This window comes from Trichechus manatus, unplaced genomic scaffold (genome assembly GCF_000243295.1).
Source record: "Trichechus manatus latirostris isolate Lorelei unplaced genomic scaffold, TriManLat1.0 scaffold00191, whole genome shotgun sequence".
NCBI classification, from domain to species: Eukaryota; Metazoa; Chordata; class Mammalia; order Sirenia; family Trichechidae; genus Trichechus; species Trichechus manatus.
This window is the reverse complement of record NW_004444127.1, coordinates 3552488-3562536: the sequence shown is the minus strand read 5'-3', so window position 1 is coordinate 3562536 and position 10049 is coordinate 3552488. Positions and strand designations below refer to the sequence as shown.

The following is a 10049-nucleotide window of genomic DNA, read 5'->3' as shown; positions in this document are numbered from 1 at the left end:
CATACTCTGAGGGGTTTCTCCAGTCTTCCGGGCCAGTAAATCTGGTCTTTTTTTTGTGAGTTAGAATTTTGTTCTACATCCTTTTCCAGCTCTGTCCAGGACCCTCTATTGTGATCCTGGTCAGAGCAGTCAGTGGTGATAGCCGGGCATCGTCTAGCTGTGCTGGACTCAGTCTGGTGGAGGCCGTGGTAGCTGTGGTCCATTAGTCCTTTGGACTCATCTTTTCCTTGTATCTTGTTCTCTTTGTTCTCCCTTGCTCCTGTAGGGGTGAGACCAGTGGAGTATCTTAGATGGCTGCTCACAGGCTTTTAAGACCCCAGACGCTACTCATCAAGGTAGAATGTAGAACATTGTCTTTATGAACTGTGTTACGTCAGTTGAGCTAGATGTTCCGCAAGACCGTGGGCCCCACAGCCCTCTCTGTCCAGCAGTTCAGTCCCTCAGGGAGTTTGGAAGTGTCTGTGGAGCTTCCATGACCTTTCCTTGTACAAGTTGTATTGGCTTCCCCAGTATTGTGTACTGTCTTACCCTTCACCAAAGTTACCACTTATCTATTTAGTTCCCTGAGATTCAGATTTTTAGGGAGCAAACAGGTCACCTAAATTTCGGGAACTCAGATCATGTAAACTCAGATGCTGGGGTACAACCAAGTTCAGGCTCAAATGTGGAAGCAATGAAGGCCTGTCTGCAGAGAGGGAGAATTAAGTAGATTGGTCCAGAGAGAAGCATAGGTGAGAATTGCAGCTCTAGAGAGAGAGGCAGCCATCCACGTACAGCTAGAAGCCTGGGTGCATAAAGGCTTTCCAGGTGTGGCCCTATTGAACTTTCAGTTTTGGGTTTTTTGAGATACACCAGTATTCTTTCAATTTAAATTCCATTTTTTGCTTAAATTAGTTTGAAGGGGATTTCTGTTAATTTTCAACTAAAAGAGCTTTGAATAAGACAGTGCAGAACACTACATAACGCTTCTTAAATTAATTTGAATTTTAGAGTAGTCATGCCTAGGATTATGGCTCTTTGGAAGTGTGCCTCTTTCTCAACAGTCCCCTGTCCCCAGGGTCTGAGGCTGCTTGGGGTCTTGGTTCTGTCTGCAGTGTAGAGTTTCCTGTGTTGTTGCTTTTTTTTGGTATATAGAGTGCTTCTCTCTGGTGCTTTGCCAAATCAAGATTGTGAAGTTTTCCACAAGTTTTTGATGATTACTTATAACTAATTCTTTTAAGCATATAACTTTGATAATTGCAAAATAATACTACAATTTCAGACAGGAAACTTAAAGTGAGCCATCATTTTTAGAGAATATGTTTGTGAGGTGTGTGGATTTGGTTCTTCATTTCTGGTTAAGTAACACATTTGTTTTAGTTTCCTGATTGTTTCCTCTTTAAAAAAAAAATTGATGGGCTTGAGTGGAACACAATAATGTGGGTTGACCGGCAGTTGAGACTTTAAACAAAGGGTAATGGTGAGTGGCTCTGTGCCCAGTTGATGGAGTCTGTCTGGTCCCAGTTCAGTTAGTAACTTCATGAATGATCTGTAACAGGAGCATCACAGTGGTGGTTTTCTCTTTGAAAAATGTTAATGAGGGAGAGAGGGAAGCTCTGAGAAAGACATTTTAATGCTTCTAATTTAATTTTTTCTTCCTGTGATCATTTGGCTTCTGTTAAGTTGAAAGACTTTATTCCAGGGGAATGTAAAATTTCCCTGTAATATTAATGAGCAGGAATTAAAAAGAGACAAGAGCCAGCTTTGAAATGTGGATTTGTATACAACCAGGAATGAATACATTTGTAGGGCAGAAAAAATCTGGAAGACATTATTTAACCTAGGAGACCAAACTATGATTGCAAATATGTATCTAAACAATATTATGCTTTCATGTAGTGTGTGTATAATATTGGACAAATGCTGTGTATAGAGGAAGTTTTACAGTCCATAGTGCTTACTTTTACTTGTACGAGGCCTTGCACAAAGTAGGTACTCGATAAATATTTGTTGAATACTTCACGTCAGGTCAAATGACACCTTAATTCTATGTTTTAAGACAATTCAGTACTGAGGACTTGGACCAGGAAGAAAACTTTTTAGATTGAAATTCTGTCAATTTTTTGTTTGCCCAAATCTTTTTTTTTTTTAATAGTTAAGTGGTTTATTTTATTTATTTTTATTGTACTTTGTACAAATCATTTTGTCTTCTGAAGATGATCAGACTACTTTAAAGTTTTAAGGAGTTTTTGGGAAGAAAAAAGTAAGCAGCTTCCATTGAAAGATATTAAATGGGCTAAGATTTGTAACGTAAAATCCTCTGTGATCTTGCAACCTCATATTGTGTATTGCTTGGACAAAGTCATAAGGTTCCTAGACAACCTTGATTCTGGCTCTGTTTTCTGTAGCTGCAGAGAAGAAGAGAAGGAGAATCTGATACTGCTGGCATTCTGTGCTCTTCTGCTTTTCTGGGCCAAGACATTAAAAATAAAATCAAGGAAACTGTAAACCAGTAGTAAAAACGAACAGAGCACCCAGGAGTTGGCCTCTCTCCTGCGGCATGTGTCTCTCCCTTTTGTCTCTAGACTAATACTAAACTAATGTGGCAGAGCTATCCTCTGGCCTTGTCCCTTGCACTTCCCTTTCAAGTTTATGGGAAATAATTATGGAAGGATACCATGCTTATTGTGTATTTATTGTATGCTGTTTTTGTTTAATAGCCTCTGGATACATTTACAAGTGTCATTAAAAAAAAGCTTGCAAACTCTTTACTGAACCAGTCTGGATTATAGATTATGGTGATGGGACTGGGAAACTATTTAGAAATAACCCTTGTGGACCTATTATGACAAAACCTAGGTAAGTAAATAGTATCAAAACCAGAAAAAATATTTTTATGGGATATCTTAATGCCTATTTCCTACTTCAGCTAATGGTGTATTCTATCTCCTTAGAGCCATTTTTCTTTCCTTTTGGCTTGTGAATTTGAGATTTCTGTTACTTCTATAAAACAGTTATGGATTTCATTTTCAACATAATTTATCTTAGTGACATTTATATTTAGGCTTTTCAATAATTATTAGTTTAAGGTAAACAAAAGACTTGTGAGCTCAGGGACACTTTTTTGGGGGCTATGGTGCTGTTCATATAACTTTTTTTTTTTTTTTAAGGTTTCCCAGGTATTTCTTTTTTTGTTTGTTTTTATGATTTATTTTGTTGTTGAGAATATACACAGAAGAACATACACCAGTTCAGTTTCTACATGTACAGTTCAGTGACATTGATTACATTTTTCGAGTTGCGCAACATTCTTACCCTCCTTTTCCAAGTTGTTTCTCTCCCAGTAACATTAACTCACTGCCCCCTAAGTTTCCTGTCTAATCTTTCCAGTTGCTGTTGTCACTTTGATCCCATATGAATACATTTTAAAAGAGCTCAATGCTTACGGCAAACATTCTTTACTAGTTAAGCTAAACTATTGTTTGATTTTGAGAAGACTTCAGAGGGTATCTTTGGTTTAAGGTTTCAAGATTATCTCAAGGCAATAGTTTTAGGGGTTCATCCAACCTCCATGGCTGCAGAAAGTCTTAGAGTCCATTAAAATTTGAAATTCTGTTCTGCATTTTCTCCCTTTTGATCAGGATTCTATAGAATCTTTTATCAAAATGTTCAGTAAACGGTAGCCAGGCACCATCCAGTTTTTCGATCTCCTGGCAAAGGGGGCAGTTGTTCATGGAGGCATTTAGCCTCACATTCCATTTTCTCCTCCTATTCCTGACTCTCCTTAGTCCTTCGTTGCTCCAGGTGAGTAGAGACCAATCGTACCTTGGATGGCCCCTGGCAAGCTGTTAAGACCCCAGGCACTGCACAGTGAACTAGGAAGTAGAACAGAAACAGTAAATATGATGTAAGTCCCATGAAACCATGACCCTAAACCTCCAAACCAAGGAACTAAATCCCATGAGATGTTTGGTTGTACATAAGCAACCTCAGCAGTTACTCTTTTTTTTGTCGTTGTAGATATATCTTTCACACAACTTTTGCCTTTACAGGTGTACAACTTACTGACAGCAATTACATTAATCAGCTATGCAACCCCACCCTTAATCAACGTGGTTTTTCTATCATTGTAAACCAAAACTCATTACTCCATGAGCAGTAATCCCCTTCCCCCCTCCCTCTTGCCCCTGGTAAACACTAATAAACTTTGGTCTCTATATACTGCCTATTTTTGTCAGGGACACTTTTTGAGCTTTGTTTCAGATACTTTCTAGCCTTCAAGTCATTGTGGGTCAGGCCTAGGATAGCTGAAGTTCTAGATTATTGATATGAAATCAAGTGCCATTTTTATGTATTAATGTTCATTTGTCTGCTCTAACTTTTCTGTGGGCTAAGAAAGACTTTACTGTGTTCCAGGAAGCTCACAGCTTAGAAAAATGTTTTCTTTTGAATTCTGACTGCTCCATTTCTCCTCTGAACAAACCAGATCCAGAGATCAGACTTGTAAGTGATCTGTTTTCTTAAGGTATCGTCTAACAGAACAGGTCTCTGGGGAGCAGAGTAGCAGCACACATTTAGCTGGGAGTAGCAGTTCATCTCCCTGAATTACATCACCTTTGTCCACATACAGCATTTTTGGAGGCAGACTTGGAATTTAAACTTACACTTCTTTGTTCTGGTCCAGTCAGTTTTGTTTATTATAATTTTGTGTGTCTGATACGTTTCTCATGTAATCACGTAGGGAAGCAGACATTTCTTGAGTAGAAACTTGCTTTGAAGAACTTTGAGCTCTTGATAGGAAAAATAATAAGTAATATAATTTATACAGTATGGTGGACCGGAGAGAAATAATAGCATACACAGATCACTGTAACTTCATCGAGTTGAATAGGGAGGGGAAAGATTAAGACTTGAATATATTTAGCTCTTCTTCTGCAAGAGAAAGCCACTAAAGCAGCTTTTAATATTTCTCCAGAACTGTGTGCTACATGCTAATATTTCTTAAAGGCAGCTTGCTGAAGAAAAATAAGATCAGGCTTTCTGAATTGCCAGATCCAGAACATTAAAAGATGCTTTTACCAAAAAAAAAAAAAGCCTGCCAGATCCACCCCCAGGAATCTTAGTGGGTCCCCATGGTAACAATCTCCTTGCTTACAACTTGTCACTGTGTAACTGTCACTGGGGTTCAAAGAAAAGCCAGTATATCAAGAACTGTGTGGCATTAACTACTCCTTGATAAAATGCTGTTGCACATTTGCAATGAGCCAGAAATAGAAAATAAAGTTAAAGGTTTTAATTTCTGTGTTCCATTAATTAGATGCTTTAAAAAACTGCCTAATTATGGTAAGGTGTAGCAGTGGGAAGGTGGTGGGTGGCCAAGGCAGGCACAGGAGGAAGAGGAAGTAAGCCATAGGCTCACAGTGTTTGAATCTTCAGAGATTTTTTTCTTGTTTAATCCTTTCATTTTGCAAATGAGCAAAGTGAAAAGCCTTACTTATACTTAGGTTCACATAGAGGCAGAAGTAGGATTCCAACCCAGGTCTTCTGATTTTCCCAGCACACTGTTCTGCTGTCGTTGCCCACACATTGGATTTGGCATGTTTTCTACTTTTAATAATGATGTCACAGTTTCTGAGGTTAGGAAAGGGCCTTGGGGGTCACACAGGGAAACCTTCTATCTTGTGGCGGAATCTCTTCTACAGCATCCTGCCTGGGTAGGTGGCCTCTGCCTTCTCTTGTCTCGGGTAGAGGTTACCTGTGTAGTTGGGAAAAACCTCGCTGCCTGAGTTCATAGAGAAGATAGTGTTATGTGACCTTCCCATCTTAAAACTGTACCTTTTGTTTTTCTCCCCTTTTAAAATAGCAGTTGTAAATCAGAATAATTCCAGAATGTTTTTCATTAGCCTGTGTATCTCCATTTAAGTCATGGTTGTCAGTCATGATAAGACAGGTAATTCTTTAAAGAAATATGTCATGGCTAAACCCTAGAACTTTGAAAAGAGAATGCCATACTTGGAGCAAGCTAGTCTCGTGACTCAGAGAAGAGCTCGGCTGCTAACCAAAAGGTCAGCAGTTCGAATCCACCAGCCACTCCTTGGAAACCCTGTGGGGCAGTTTTAATCTGTCCTGTAGGGTTGCTATGACTCAGAACTGACTTCACGGTAGGGGGTTTGGGTTTTTTTAGATTTTTAAAAGTGAAGAGGACTTGAAGCACTTACTGAGAAGATCAAAGACTACAGCCTTCAGCATGGATTATACCTCAGCATAAAGAAAACAAAAATCCTCATAACTGGACCAGTAAGCTACATGATAAACAGAGAAAATATTGAAGTTGTCAAGGATTTCAGTTTACTTAGATCCACAGTCAACGCCCATGGAAGCCGCGGTCAGGAAATCTAATGACGTATTGTATTGAGAAAATCTGCTGCAGAAGACCTCTTTAAGGTATTAAAAAGCAAAGCTGTTACTTTGAAGAATAAGGTGTGCTTGACCCAGGGCATGATATTTTCAGTTGGCTCATATGCATGTGAAAGCTGCACAGTGATTAAGGAAGACCCAAGAAGAATTGATGGATTTGAATTATGGTGTTGGTGAAGAATATCGAATATACCATGGACTGCAAGAAGAGCGAGCAAATCTGTCTTGCAGGAAGTACAGCCAGAATGTCCTTAGAAGTGAGGATGACGAGACTTCGTCTCACATACTTTGGACATGTTACCAGGAGGGACCAATCCCTGGAAAAGGACATCATGTTTGGTAAAGTAGAGGGTCAGTGAAAGAGAGGAATACCCTTAACCAGATGGATTGACACAGTGGTTGCAACAATGGGTTCAAACATAGCACCAATTGTGAGAATGATGCAGAACTGGGTAGTGTTTCGTTCTGTTGTTCATAAGGTTGCTATGAGTCGGAACCGACTTGATGGCGCCTAACAACGGTCTTTAAACAGCGAAGTCTTTTAACAGGGAAGAGATGATGATAAATGCTATATTGAGCTTTAAGTACTTTATAATGTGCTTGTTTAGATGCAATGATTGTTAGGTAAAGAGTACCAGAAGAGGCTGCAAAATATTTTTAAAACAAAATAAAAAGTCAAATAGGCAAGTTGTTTTGTGTTTTCATGATGCATTTGTGAGTGCTTTTGTCATTGTTTAGAGTAGATACATTTACACAAAAGTGAGTTTTTGGTTCATAACCAGCATTATTTTGGTAATTATTAATTGCACATGCGAAAAAAAGGTTTTTTAGGTCCATGTTTTGAATGTCACATTGCTCATTGTGAGGGCCATTTGATACTCTGCTGGTGCTTCAGCTTTTATTTCATGTTCCTCTTTTAGAGCTACTTGAAACATTTAAGATTCTAAGTGTGAGGATGTTTCATACCTTTTAATTTAAGAAGCAAAACATAAATTTATATTTTCTAATAAGTTATGCAGGAATGTTTTCAGCTTCTTGTAACCACAGATTTTTTTTCCTTCGAAGAATTTGCCATACCTAAAAATGGAGAATTTGGCTCCAGAGTTAATTTTTTTTGTCTTACCAGAAAATTAAAGTGAAAATGAGGCTGTTGGCAGACTTTTGCTGTCTTGACTTCATCACAGTAGAGAATGCTATAATGAAAATGTGGCTGAATTTTTAATATTCTAATATTCTGGAATTTCATGACCACCCGCATTTCTTGTTTTGCAGCCAATGTACTTAAGATAATCAAAAAGTTATTTGAGTCATTAGCAGGTTGTGGCATGGTTCTGAAAGGAATCTCTAATCCTAGCCTCATCTACAGTGCCATTTTCCCTCATTTACCTGAAAACATATTTGTTATTTGGTTGTTACTCTGGTTCTTAATTTGACCAGTGAATTTTTGCATGGAAGTTCATTGTACAAAGTTTTCCTCGATAACAGAGCGTGCCAGATTGTATTGTAATGAAAGGAACTAGCTGTTGGACTTCACGTTGACCCACAGAGAGAAAGAGAGATGTCTGCATTGCCACCATTTTATAGACAAGCTTGACATTAGGAACCTTAGTGAGATTAGTGACTTATTTGGGGCATCCAGGTATTTAAGTGGTAGAACGTGACTAGGCTACCATACTAGTCCTCTCATTCCAAGTTCTGTGCTCTTTTCCTGTACCTTTCTTGCTTATTGAGGCCCAGCCTCATGACAGTAATGAAATGGTTGTATTTTTGTAACCCGTCTGTTTCATGTAGTAGCATAACTATTAATCAGTAATGTAAAAGCTATATCTCATTCTAGAAGTTCTTACTTTTGAAATAGTAGGAAAATAGGCACATCTGTTAACTGCCCTGATAAGATACTGTGTACCTTCCCTAAACTGTTTACCTGTTTTGTTTTGTTTTTTATATTGAAAAGTAGGAGTAATTTAACCGTAACAGAAGAGACATGGAAATATAGTTTTAAGATAGGTAGCATTCATACCAACTTCAAGTATTGAGAAAGGGAATCCATGGATTATGATGGAGTTCCTGTGGGCAGCTAGATAGAATTATCCTTTGTATGAGTCATTTAGTAGATGAGAAAACTATGTGTTGTACCTTTATTTGGTTCCCTAGTGAGACATGATGGGACATAAAAGACTACCATCTTCTGACTCCTAAGTATAGTCCTTTTCTTTTTCTCTCTTTTTCTTAAAGTTCTGTATCCCTCTCCCAATCCCTTAACCATTCTTTTAGCTCTGATATTGCTTCTTAATGCCAAACATCCATATTCCATGAGCTCCTAGAAAAGAGAGAGTAACGACCATCGGTTTCTCCAAGCTGCCTTGGAGTCAGTGCCACATTTACCAAACTGTCAGGTCTGTGACCATGTCCTTTTTGACTGGGCCCACAATTAAAGAACATCCGAAATGATGTCTTGGTATATGTCCTTACTAGCAATCTTGATTTTTAAGCCTCCATTTACAGGTTGATTCACAGTGGGGGGAGCCATGTTCAGAAACTTTCTCATAGTCTGAATTTTCTTCTTGTCTTTCATCTCTTTGCTTCTATTTATGTTCTTTGTACCTCTTCTTCCTTGAGCTTGCACCTTCTGCATCATTGACTCTATTATATCATCTTTGGGGCTGCAAAATAAAAGTTGGAGGATTTTTAAAGTTAAGGTTCCCAGAATAATGTCGCCCACATTGCACATATGTCACATTTTGCGTTTACTAGTTAAGCGTCTAAATATGTGCTTTATATACGGTATGTGCAGGTTGCCATGAGAACCTAAACATTTTAGGCTTAAATGTTTCAGTAACAGAAGCATTTTTTTCTTTTATCATAGCTTAGATGAAGCCTAATTTTTTCTTTTATCTAAAAATGCCTTTTACGAATTGAGGCATAAGGTGGTGGCAATTCTCATATATTACCTCTTACTAGCAAGATGAATAGATAGCTTCTTTGTTTACTTGTTTGTTTATCAGTTGCCTTCATTCCAGCCTTTCATGCTCCAGTTTCCCCCCCCATTCCTGTCTCCTATTATTTCTTTGCTACAGGGTGGGATTGGAGGTATGAAACTGGATGCTTTCCTTTTTTTTTTTTTTTAAAGTACTGCTGGTAAGAGAGGACGTAATCTAGTCGGATATCCCTCAGCACGCCTAAGGAATTCTGTTCTCATGTTAAGTCCCCTGATGTGAGCTGTGGTGGTAATTCATAGGCTAAAATTTCCTTGAAAACTTTTTTTTGAAAAAGCATTGTGAAGTTAATCAGTCTGTCATATACAAGTAATTCAGGTTCAGTTTGAATTGTGTCTTAGGTTGGGTTCTCTAGACAAGCAGAACCAGTGAAGCATATATATAAAGAGAGAGAAAGGGAGAGAGAGTTATCTCAAGGAAATGGCTCATGTGGTTGTAGAGGCTGGAAAGTCCCAAGTCTGTGGTGTCAAGCTGGAGGCTTCTCCTGACTCATGTAGCTGCAGGAGCTGATGAACCCAAGATTGGGAGGTCAGTTGGCAGGCTGCTGGCTCACAGGCTGCAGAGGCTGATGAATCCTAGATCAGCAGGTAAGACGGCAGGCTGTCAGCTCACAGGCTATGGAGGCTGATGAATCCCAAGATAGGCAGTATAGCAAGA

The 10049-nt window shown here is 38.7% G+C and overlaps 1 protein-coding gene across 4 annotated transcripts in view; it reads left to right on the top strand.

The window, feature by feature from the left end:
- The window catches only part of CELF1 (CUGBP Elav-like family member 1), an 84748-nt gene that overhangs the window by 8720 nt on the left and 65979 nt on the right, over positions 1 to 10049 (top strand). For 2 of the 4 annotated variants that reach the window (XM_023741829.1, XM_023741827.1), the window contains exon 1: positions 365 to 2838. The exons of the other annotated variants lie outside the window; for them this stretch is intronic. The gene's annotated coding sequence lies outside the window, so the exon portion shown is untranslated. Of the gene's footprint in view, positions 1 to 364; positions 2839 to 10049 lie in introns of those variants that run through there. 4 annotated transcript variants of the gene reach the window in all.